General features: G+C 37.6%; 1 long non-coding RNA gene across 1 annotated transcript; it reads right to left on the bottom strand.

Moving 5' to 3' along the window:
* Positions 1 to 722: 722 nt before the first annotated feature.
* On the bottom strand, positions 723 to 2,337 carry LOC148995818 (uncharacterized). Its single transcript, XR_016145463.1, has 4 exons — positions 1,939 to 2,337; positions 1,290 to 1,364; positions 1,081 to 1,154; positions 723 to 999 (listed from the first exon to the last, which is right to left on the bottom strand). It is a non-coding gene; the product is annotated as an uncharacterized LOC148995818 (long non-coding RNA).
* Between the last annotated feature and the right edge of the window lie 9,589 nt (positions 2,338 to 11,926).

Here is an 11,926-nt window from a genome sequence, read left to right as displayed (position 1 = left end):
ATTTAAAGATATTTAGCCTTGTTATTGTTCCTTTTTCCTGTATTATGATGTAAACAAACCAATGATCTTTATGTTTTCTGTTTTGTCATTATGACTATTATGGTATCTTTCCATGATCTTGTATGTAATACGTTTATAAGTTTAAATTATGAGTGACAGGTGTACTAACACTTCATAACATCAGTGACTCGACAGCACAACCTAGAACAGTTTTCCTCTGCGTTTGTAATGTCTGCACAAAGGAGACGGGCAGCTGCTCGAAGATCTCTTTTGGAGAAAACTGTTGATTTTATACTCGAAAAATGTAAGTATCACTCCTTAAAAATTAATATTACCTCAGAATGAATTGCATTGTTAGCCCACCCCAAAACTTAAACAAAATAATAATATTAAATGCTGACCAATACTTAATTATATAACTTTTTTATATACTAAAAATATAATTTAATATAACAAGCAAAATGTAATTTGTTTTGTCATATGACAGTTATGCATGAATAAATTTATATTCATAAATGCAGTGAAACATCTCAATTATCAGCCAATCGATGAATTAATGGATACATTAATTAAATAATTCAATTTTATATACTGACAACAATAATAAAAATGAATAAATGAGTAAAAGAACAAATAAAAGTAACCATCACAATAAACAAATGCATTATACAAGTCAACAACACATGAAACAAAGCTTTATTCAAACTACAAACATGTATTTGCAGGGCTGAACACCACATCCTAATGCCGTCTCAACACAGCGGTTCCCATTCTGCGGCTTTATTCTGATGAATTCACCAGAGGGGACTGTGCCTTCGTCCCGGAGCTTGTTGCTGCGCTGCGCTTCACAATCTGAGGCAATAAGGGCAGGTGGAGAGATAGAGGGTCTTGTAAGGGCAGGTGGAGAGATGGAGGGACTCATCCATGGCACCACTTCCAGGATGCAGCTCTAGGCTCCTCATCCTCAGTGCTCACACCAGTCTGCAGACATTTCAGATCCTACAAAAATGCACAAACATTATACAAAAGCAGTAATTTTAACACAATGTCATTTGATTTATGTATTAAAAATAACCTTACTTTATATTTGAGTAAAATCCCTAAAACAAATGCTGCCATCATCTTTCCTTGCAGGTCCTGCTCCACCACAAAAGCTATGCAGCAAATGCACAGAAATCAAGAATCAGAAAAGTGTTGTAATTTCTCTACTTGAAATTTGTACAATAATTCAAATAAACTACAATTTAAGATTGAATAGATTTTGTTATCCATTTCTGTAGTATACTCACTCAGAGCCTTTCATGACAGCATTCAGCATCATGAGCCTCTCTCCAGCAGATAAACACACGCGTGTTCTTCTGTCCCTGTAACATACAGACAAGATTCACATTACGAGTTCAACACTGAATTTACATGCTGAGGTTGATGTGTTAACTCACTTTTAATCCAACTTAAATGTTCCTCAATATATCAACACTAAGGGACAAATTAAATATAACATATTTAGTTACTTTATAGATTTGTTTATTTACCTTATTTACAGTACATTTGTCTAATGTAAGTAGTGTTGTTGACAACAGTGAATTATCCTTCATATTAATAGCACACATAACGTTACATCACTCAGATGTATTTTTCATGTTGGGATGTGCTCATCTGCAATACTTAAACAATATTTTCATTTCAGATGTAAATAGACATTTTAAATAAGCGTATTTAAGATGTAACGTTATATGGTTATGTAAATCGATTTTAGAAACTTACGTGTAGCCTACTTACTGGAGCTCCCCTGTTTAACTAACTAATAAAACATGTGTTTACAGCAAAATCACAACTATACTATACTGTCTAAGTCCTTTAGACCTTCAACAGTTAAAACGTTTACTCTATAGTAGTTTAACACATACGATTTAAACACAAGAAACCGTGTTTACTCACATTTGAAAACCCCTGCTGATCTCCGATGTTGATAATGACGTATGCTCTCCCGTGGCCTCCTGGGATAGAAGAGTATCCATCGGATGAACACTCAAAAATCGGGGCGAAAGCAGGAGATCATCCGGGAACTTCTCGCCTACTCTTTTATGAGTACTGAGGTTTCGGACATACTACTCCTTTCAAATACTGTTTCCCCCTACTATATAGTACGAAAGTAGGAATATTCGGACGTACTATAAGTATACGTATGCCCGAATCTCGCGATAATTAGTACGTCACTCTGGTAATTCTCGCCTACTCTTTTATGGATACTAAGGATTTGGACATACTTATTCGCTCGCCTACTGCTTTTTCCATACTATATAGTAGGGAAGTATGCGGTTTCGGACGCAGCCAGTGACTTCAGTTTCTGAAAGTCTTTGTGGGCCATATGGGTTGACGTCCTCCTACACCCTTTAAATAAACACGATGTCAAAAACTGCTGTCAAGCAAAGCTTACAGTAACATGCCATTACAATCGCCTGTACATCAAGCTTGCCAAAGAACAACATGTATTGCTCATTTATCTTTGGGCAAATCTCTGAAATTATATATGGAATGAAGAAAATGTGCCAGAGCCCAGCATACTAACTGACAGCTGTGAATTAACAAACCGCATTTGTTTAAGTGCACGGGCTGTTCACCGCAGGACCCCCTTGAGGATCTGAAGATGAACAGATCATAAGCACGACACAGTTTTGCCTTTGAGTGGCTTCTACTACATGATGCATGGAAAAGGAGCGAGAGAGGGGCTCTTTAAATCCTCGGATGTGCATTAACGGGGATTTAATTCCATTTCACCAACCTTAATGGGAACAACAGAGGGTTTCCTAATAAGTTCCATGGTAACCTATCCATTAAGACGAGCTGAAAACGACTACCATTCCGGAAGAAATGCTACAGATGTGATGCCAGTACAAAATGTAACAAAATGGGTGCCTTACAATATAGAACAGAGAGATAAGACATGCTAATGAGAAATGCTGTGAATTAACAGTTACATGAAGTGACAAGTGAAGAAAGTTTTAAGATAAGCACAACACTAAAGAGATAAAAAAAAAATCAAATGAATCAGATGACAAATCAAAATCTTTAAGGAAGTGGCACTATCGTTGCAATATATAATTATACTGCCATCAGTGTTGCCAAGTACACGGAATTGGGCTAGTTTTACACTATTGCTGCAGGTTGCTTGAATGGAGTACGAGGTACCAATAGAGTACCCTGGAATGTGATTTTTTTTTTTACCCCACAGGAATCGACATTTACACCCTGGAACGCGTTTTTTTTTTAACCCTACAGGAATCGACTTTTATACCCTGGAACACGATTTTCACCTCAGGATGCCACACCACCCCAGAATACGAATTATTACATTAGGACACCCCACATCCCTGGAACGCTTTTTCTTCAACCCACAAGAAGAAAAACGTGTTTTATTACCACTCAGGAAGGAAGTTTTACATCCCAAGGGGGTAATCCATCGACCGGAAGTTGAAGCTGGCCGGGTGCTGCCATCTTAGCAGAACTTCACTTGAGTTAGCTTTTCCATTGACTCCCATTCATTTTGACAGCAAATAACTTTAGATCTGAGGCATTTGAAGACTCCATTTGTCCTTTATTTATTTCTAAAGAAACATGACAATGTATAAAATGCCTATTAAATGCATTTTATTGGCATTTGGCATTTATTTTAAAATGCCAAATTACCTTGTAGCTTATGTTATGGCCCCGTAGAAGCAGTTTTTTTTGTAAAAGTTGGCTAACGATTGCGTCATAACCACGTGACTGTCTGTCGCACAGTAGAGAGATTACCGTATGGACAGGAGAAGAAGCTCGCGAGCAATCGGGGAAACGTGGAGGCAAAATGACGAAATAATTAATCAGAATACCTAGCAAAAGTTTATCCTGCTCCTAGGGCATGGACAGCTCCTACTCACACTCTCCACCTCTCTGTGAGTTTCGGAAGGGAATAATTCAGATTTCTCATGCCACAGCCACTAGAAGACAGACGGGTTGCTGACGTCACTTCTACGTCGTCAAACTCTGTTTGAGTCGGTTTGAGTCTGCGTGTCAGGAACGGAAGTCCTAAAAAAAAAATCGCTAAAAATGGGCTTCACTTGTCTCAAGTGAGTTCCAATGAGATGGCTCTGTCCACTTCTTATACTGTCTATGTTACATCCCAGAACACGATTTTTTTTTGTCATTAGGATGACCCACATCCCCCGGACACAATTTTTACCTTAAAGATGAACTGAACTGAAATTTGAGAAAAGGTGATATAACAGATGTATTTTATTTATTCTCATTGGTACAATTTTTAAAATGGCAGAATTTGTTAAAAGGGATAAAATGGTACATTGAAAGTGTTGTTTTTGTTACACGGGCGCCGCCATGTTGGATTTCAACGTTCGACTACGTCACTGGCATGGTAAGCCACTCCGTTCTCTACCCGCACCAGCAGAATAGCCGTAGCTTGTAAACAGTCCGAGGCTCGCTGACATGGCTGAGGAAACAGATTTTTTAGCGACACACTATTTAGAGATGTGTACTTTCGTCAATGAGTACATGAAACGTCTGACAATGCACGAAATGTTTTATTTACACAAGTTACAAGTTCAATGCATCACGTTAACGTTACTCGAATCCTTGATATTCGGGTGAGGGGGAAAAGATCCCTGATGTATAGTTCACTGTAAAGGATGGGATTCTCCTTCCTAAATGCACCCTCGCCCATAGAGTGAACTGCCAGTACGCTGTTAATCTAAACAATCAGAGAAAAGTCTAACAAGTTAGCCCAGCCGTCACCTATTCGTAAAATACCCTGCTAAGTTACTTATGGGGCGCTCGCGTCTCAGCTCGGACATCCATTAGAGACAGCATAGCCTCCTTCAACACGTTTCTCTCACCGAACAGCATCCGAAATGAACGGTGCATGGTGATGCATTTTTCGCCGATCAATAAATGTCCATGTTGACCTCTCTGCAACAGATCGTCTCCGTGCAGTGTCTATGCTCCACAGCGCTCGCGCCCACAGTCACTTTCCCCCAAACGATCCTGTACTGCAAGTGAAGCCTGAAACTGATCGTCCTCCATGTGGTGGTAGTCAGACACTACCGGCCTGTCCCTCACGGGCTCAAATGCGTAATCCATGCCGTTAAAAGTACTCATTTTCGTCTGTGTATACAGGACCTACAGCTGTTGTCTATGGCGTTCCGCGGGTCCTACCATGCCAGTGACGTCATCGGAACTGCCAGCGCTAACAAGCGCAATTTTGCGTTGCTTAAAAAAGCTTTATTAAAATATATTTTTAAAAAATGTTTAGTGTAATTTACTTTTAATTGTCATAAACAACACGTTTTCAACGTCGATATTTTTCAGTTCAGTTCATCTTTAAGACGCACCCCAAACCTTCAAATGCTATCTTATCCCCCGGAACTCGGGGTAGAAAGTAGAGCAAGACACAGGCTCAACAGTCAAACACATCCATCAAGCACATGTTTACATAGAAAAACAATGGACTATAAGTAGTGCAAATGGAAAGAAAAAAACAAACATCGATTTTGTAATGTGTAATGTAGCACAACAAAATGAACAAATACATTGCATGGTGACACGCTCGCTTGTCAGGTTGTTATATCAAGCATTGAACCACACCGGCTGACAGTGACGGAGGGCAAATGCAGACACATGTATACGGCATGTTAATAAAAACAAGATTTTAAATGTTCACACTGATTTACAGTATGTTTTTGGATCTTGTTTTTGGATGGACAGTAAAATGTAGACAGCAGCTCAGAAGCAGAGCAGATGGCTGACAAATGTCCTGGCTGGAAGCAACGTTCTACATAATTTGCTAATCCTCTGTGCTGTTACTGTTCAGAGAGACTGTACAAGCTTCTTGTAGGAGGATGGTGGCTGTAACAAAATTGAGTCAGACTGAGAAAACAAAAAAAGGACAATGAAACAGTGAACATTTTCCTTTTAAGGTATTGAAGAATTCAGATCTAAAAACAATCCGGATGCAGAACTATATATTTCATATTACATAGCTCTTGCTACAGGGAAGTAAAAACATACATTTCAATTAATGCGGCAAAATATTTGATCATAAACGGGACTTAAATAACAGCATGCGCATTCTCACTTTTGAAAGATAGAATAACTCCTCTCCTTTTCCAGTAATGAGTCTCTTATCACTGAAAGGCTGTAATCTTAAAAGGCTTCCTGTGAAGTTGTCTTGTGTGCAGCACTCTGACATTTAATCCATATTTAAAGCATCAAAATGTATACTTTGACTCTAATTGCCTGAGTGTTTGGTGATGGCTGCAGTATTCAGCTATAGCACATTTATTTACATGAAAGTATTTGAGTGAAATGTGGCTTTGGAAAGTCAAAGAACATCATAATCACTGAGCCTTGATGCATTTTTGGGGTTATACAAGCTCATGATATTTCCTGATCCCATTTCCTAAACCTACATGGGAAGCATTGCAATGCATCACAGGGGTCTGTGGCAAAAATAATTGTGTTGCCCTATAAGCTACCTTCTTTTATGACACAGCTTGTTTGAGGAGAAGGCAGTCCGTTACAGCATCATGATGGTGGAGAATGCGGGCAAAATGTCTACAAATATGCTTAAAATTCAGAATGGACTTTTTTATAAAGTCCAATATTGGTATTTTTAGACATTCAACTGCAGTGCTGCATTAGCTTAGCAACATGCTAATGCCAAAGTACTGATTTTGGTCAGTCGGAGTTGACAAATTTAAAAGAAAATCCCGTAGTGTATGATGGGAACAGATGGATTTTTATTTTTTTTGCTTACGACTATAACTTCCATCCAGTACATGTTTAAAACATGTTTGATATTTTGAGCCGATTTTAGAACATTGTATATGACGCTTTGCTACTGAAACCGAAGCTGTCCTCCATTGTTATCAATATAAATAAAATTACTACAACTGTTATCCAATCATATCCACTATTGAGGCAAAGTCAGGTGAGTTTTTTTTAGACATCAAGGGATTTTTTTTCAGGAAATGTGTATCCATCATAGTGTATTTGTACTTTTTTTTAGGATTTATGCCCATGTTGGCTTTTCCATCCAGGTTTTTACATGTGATATCTAGATATTGAGAGCATCTAGCTTAAAAACAAGTAGCCTACTCCTAATGGTAGCCTAATGGTAACCACAAAAAAACCCAACATAACAATAACCATGGTAACCATAAAAATAAACTGTATTAAATGATATGAATGTTAAACATTCAAAGGCCCTTTACTAAAACGTTTTTGTCAATGCAACCAAGAGTATTCATGTAGTCTCAACACCAATGGGTTAATTTAACTTAAAATGTCCCTTATGAGGTTATATTTCATTGTATTTGAGCAAACCTCAAAACCTGTGTTCACTGCTAAGATTAAATGATCCACAAACTGTCATAATCAAATCTGCTTTGAAACAAACCCTCGCCATTTCTGTGTAATTCTCGCACAATTCAGTCACACAATCAAGATATCCGTTAAGAGTATTCGGGTCCTTACCAGAGGACAAGAGTCGAGATTGATTTTCTTTCTGTCTTAATTCCTCCCCACAGTGTTAAGGGCAAATGAAGTTCTTCCATTTAGCTGCAGGCGACTGCTGCCATGTCACAGTGTGAGTCTGGCAGTCTGTTGTGAATTTTTTTCCATCTTCATTTTGTTTATTGCACTATAATCTCACTTGGTCTCATGCGACAGCATCCGCTTTAGAGAACCCATTTAAATCACTATTGTGTACAACGCAACAACGTTTATAAAACATATTATTGCAGGTCTAAAAGCAGATTGTTTGAGTCACATTTGTGACTGTAAATCCACACCTATGACTACATTATAGAAATCCTACATTAATGTACTAAATATGCTTTATAATCTGGCAGTCGTAAACAGTCAACAATTGATAATCATCATTTACAACTTTTAGCAATATCTAACGGTGAATTTACATATATTGTTTTGTTCATTATAATCAATTCAGACTGTCTGTCTATCTATCTATCTATCTATCTATCTATCTATCTATCTATCTATCTATCTATCTATCTATCTATCTATCTATCTATCTATCTATCTATCTATCTATCTATCTATCTATCTATCTATCTATCTATCATCTGTCTGTCTGTCTGTCTATCTATCTTCTATATTAATATACTATAAAATTAAATGTTAAATGATGAGATAGTATATTTTCTAAGTATTTGTCTAAAATGAAACATAAAACATCTAAAAAGTAAAGCATTTAAATTCTACTAGTAAATGTACTTTATAATGTACAGTATGAAAAAAAAATATGTAAAAATTTGTAAAAATATGGAAAAGTGCATGCAAAAATAAATATTCAATATCAACTGATATACTTATAAATAAACAATCAGAGCAGATAACCAATATGGTACCGATATATTGTGCATCTCTACAGTAAAACATTATTTCTAACATTTCAATGAATGTGACATTAACCGACTGAATGACCCCAATGAAAAAAAGTCTGATAAATGGATTGTCAAGTAGTCATGAACAAATAGGAAATGTGTTTGCTTGAGTGCTTGCTGGAAAATGGGCCTACCAAAGATAACAAAATGCTCCTCATTGCAATGGGGTAGTAGCTAATGTGCCTTAGCAAGGTCCCTCATTTCAGCTAATTCATGCTTCACTGGCCCCTCTGCAATATGAAGCCACATCCACCGTCAAGGATGGAGACACTGCAGTCGGCTTTAAAATCTTTTTCATTTGCAGACGTATGTTAATGACTAGATATTAGCTTCCTGGAAAGTCTTCTTTGCAGTGATTCATCTGAGTAATAAGTACCTTAAGCTGGATACTGTCTCGGTAAAAGTATGGGCCTATTTCTCTAATGTGCAGAGTTACAAGGCAAACAGAAAGTGTGTGTGCGAAGTCCCCGCTGAGAGATCTCAGTGTGCTTCCTTCATAGTATTGGCACACAACAAGGCTCTCAGCAGGAGGTGTGAACATCCTCCTTCTCACTTTCTCAATGTCTTCCTTAAAAAAAAAGAAATCGTATTTCTGGCCATTCATTCAGCAGGGAACAGCATCAGGAAGGAACACGAGCCAGACTTGAACTTGAGTCACCTGAATGCGGTCCATGACTCTGTTTACACCTGATAGTTACATCCAAGTCTCTTGTGATGGAATTACAAATGGTAGACTTCTAAATTTGTGCCCACTGTATATAACAAGCGACATCACTTTTAAGCGACTTTTACTTTCCTGTTCTCCTTTCCTTACCAGAAAAGCCATTTGTGATTCTTAAAGACCCTGACACACTAAGCTGAAGGTTGTTGAGTGTCGGTTGGCACAGTTTTTGCGCTTTGTTCCACACCTCGCCACTAGTTGGACCCCGTTTATGGCACGCCGTTTTAACTTTTAATAATTTCCAGGAATTCTTGATATCAACAATGACATTACAAACGCGCTTGAGAGCATTTGTTTTTTTCCATTGAGACGTTTCGTTGCTATGATACAGAATATCCGCAGCACAGTTTACTTGTATCTGATTTCGCAGATAATTTGTTTCATGCTAAAAAAAATATTTTCCATCCATTTTGTTCGGTTAGCTCTGTTGGTTGATGTCATTGTTCAGGAAGAATGTTGTGACAGTTGGTCAGTCTGGTTTAGTCCCGCCCCTCCTCCACTGTGATTGGACAGGTAAAAAGTGACAGTGATGAGCGCTGCGTTTTATCCAAAGTTGAACATTTTTCAACTCTCGGCGACCAATAAAAAACGCTGGGCGCTTGGTGCTTCAGCGTGAAAAAAAAAACACTCAGCGCTTCGTTGCGCTCATTGCGCTCCTATTGAAAACAATTGATAACATACGCTAGGGCGCGTGGAAAACCGCTTTGGTGGACACACGGCCTTGCTCTTGAAGTTCTGCCCTCTGTGCCAAGGGAAGCAGCTCATTTGCATTTAAAGGGACACTCAAAAAAATAGAGTGTTTTTGCTCTCACTCAAAAAGTGACAATTTTAACATTTAAAAAAATATCTGTGGGGTATTTTAAGCTAAAATTTCACATACACACTATAGACTCAGAGACTAATTTTACATCTTGTGAAAAGGGCATTAAAGGACCCCTTTAAGATAAAAATCATATTAAACCCGCACCACTATATATAAACTATAAAATGAATCTTAAGATCCTATATGTAAAATCCCAAATGGCAGTTGGAATATAGGTTTTCTTATAATTGGCTTTTTTCACCAAAGGTACTTTATACCGTTTACCCAATGGAAGTCCTGAAATGAACTATACAGGAAAGAATGGGAAGAATGTCACAATGACAGAGGCTTTCATTTGTACTGCCACATGGTAAAGATTAGACAGAGGTACTTGCTTCTCACTAATGATTTCACCAGCCATGTTAATAATCCATAGTCTGTGTCTGCATTCCACAGAAAGAGTATTTAACCAGGATACAATATTAAAAGTGAGCAGAGATTTAATGAGTGATTTATAAACAACTATATGAATGTCATTTTCAATATTAAAACCCCTCAATTTCCTCAATAAGCCTAGATGTTGGTAATCCTTTTTAAAAACCCTGTCTGAATGCTTATCAAATGTAAACTTGGAGTCAATCTCTGTTACCAGGGATTTAAAAGATTAAAAGTTCCCACCAGCTCAACTTCCTCTCCATTAAGTAACAAAGGCTTAGAAAGTGTGCATGAATTATTAGCACAACACATTTCTTTGGTTTTGTTAATATTAAGCTGTAAAGAACCCTCTTCTATCCAGGTTGTGAGAAAATTAACAAAATTGAAAATAAATGCCCTGTGACTATAAATGCAACCAGTGCCATGTCTTCTGCATATATTATAAGCATTATATTATCATTTTTACAAGTGATCTCATTTGTATAAATAGAGAAATAAATAGGCTTTATGCCGAGCGTCACATGACCAAACCGGAAAACGGGTCTCATCGCATCCGCTTGTCAGAGAAAGTGTTAACGGCCGTAAGAACTGATTACATTATCTATGGATTTTTAAGGTAATCAGCTAACCTACCTAGTTCACTTTGTTATTGGTGTTTTTCTCAATTTAAATCTCTAAACGTTACTGTGAAGAAGAAAAAATTAAAACGTTTAAATATCAATCTGCACATGTGAGGGACATTGGTTATGCTAATCTTTGCCCGCTCCTTTTGAGTTATCTTGAGTAAAACCGCAAAAAATATTAATTGCAATTAATTGCGACACCACTAGTATTAACATCAAAATGCTACCTATTGCAATACAATATTCTCTCCCACATATTTTGCTATTCTAACTGTGCCAATATATTTCTGTCATTGCAAGTATCAGTGTGTGTCAGTAGAAAAGAAATGTAGACACCATCGTGGCACCACCAAAAAAAACAAACTAAATTTAGATAGAAAGAAAGAAACTGAAGCTTAACCTCAAGGCCATGGGTCCTCAGTTCTCTGATTCACTAAATGTGAAAATAAGACCTCAGACAACGGGAGTAATTTAAGAGGCAAATATCTCCCTTCATTTAGCGGCTTCCGACACGTAATCCCCTGCAGATGTGCTTCATTGCACATAATCAAATAAATATATAATTGAACAGGGATGAACTGCCTGACTGCTGCCCGTCGCATGGGAGCTGTTATAGTTTGAGAATTGAATGCATAGCCTATTCATTCTACAATCACTGGAAAATTACTCAAATTCATTTGAAAGAGCAGAAAGAGTTTGGCTGGTTAGCATAGTCCACTTACCAGGTAGAGGCCAAAACAAAACAAATATGTGAGCAGCTGATATTGAGGTGAATGAGAATGCTAATTAAAGGCATTGCAGACCTCCTCGATGCTAACGGATAGCTGTCTTCAGGTAATATTCACATTATTGACGTTAACAGCACCTAGACCTCCTTGATGCTAATGTT

Source organism: Pimephales promelas, chromosome 2, assembly GCF_988280905.1.
Source record: "Pimephales promelas chromosome 2, fPimPro1.hap1.1, whole genome shotgun sequence".
Taxonomy (NCBI): domain Eukaryota; kingdom Metazoa; phylum Chordata; class Actinopteri; order Cypriniformes; family Leuciscidae; genus Pimephales; species Pimephales promelas.
Note: the sequence above shows the minus strand (reverse complement) of the source record. Positions and strands in the feature narration are given on the sequence as shown.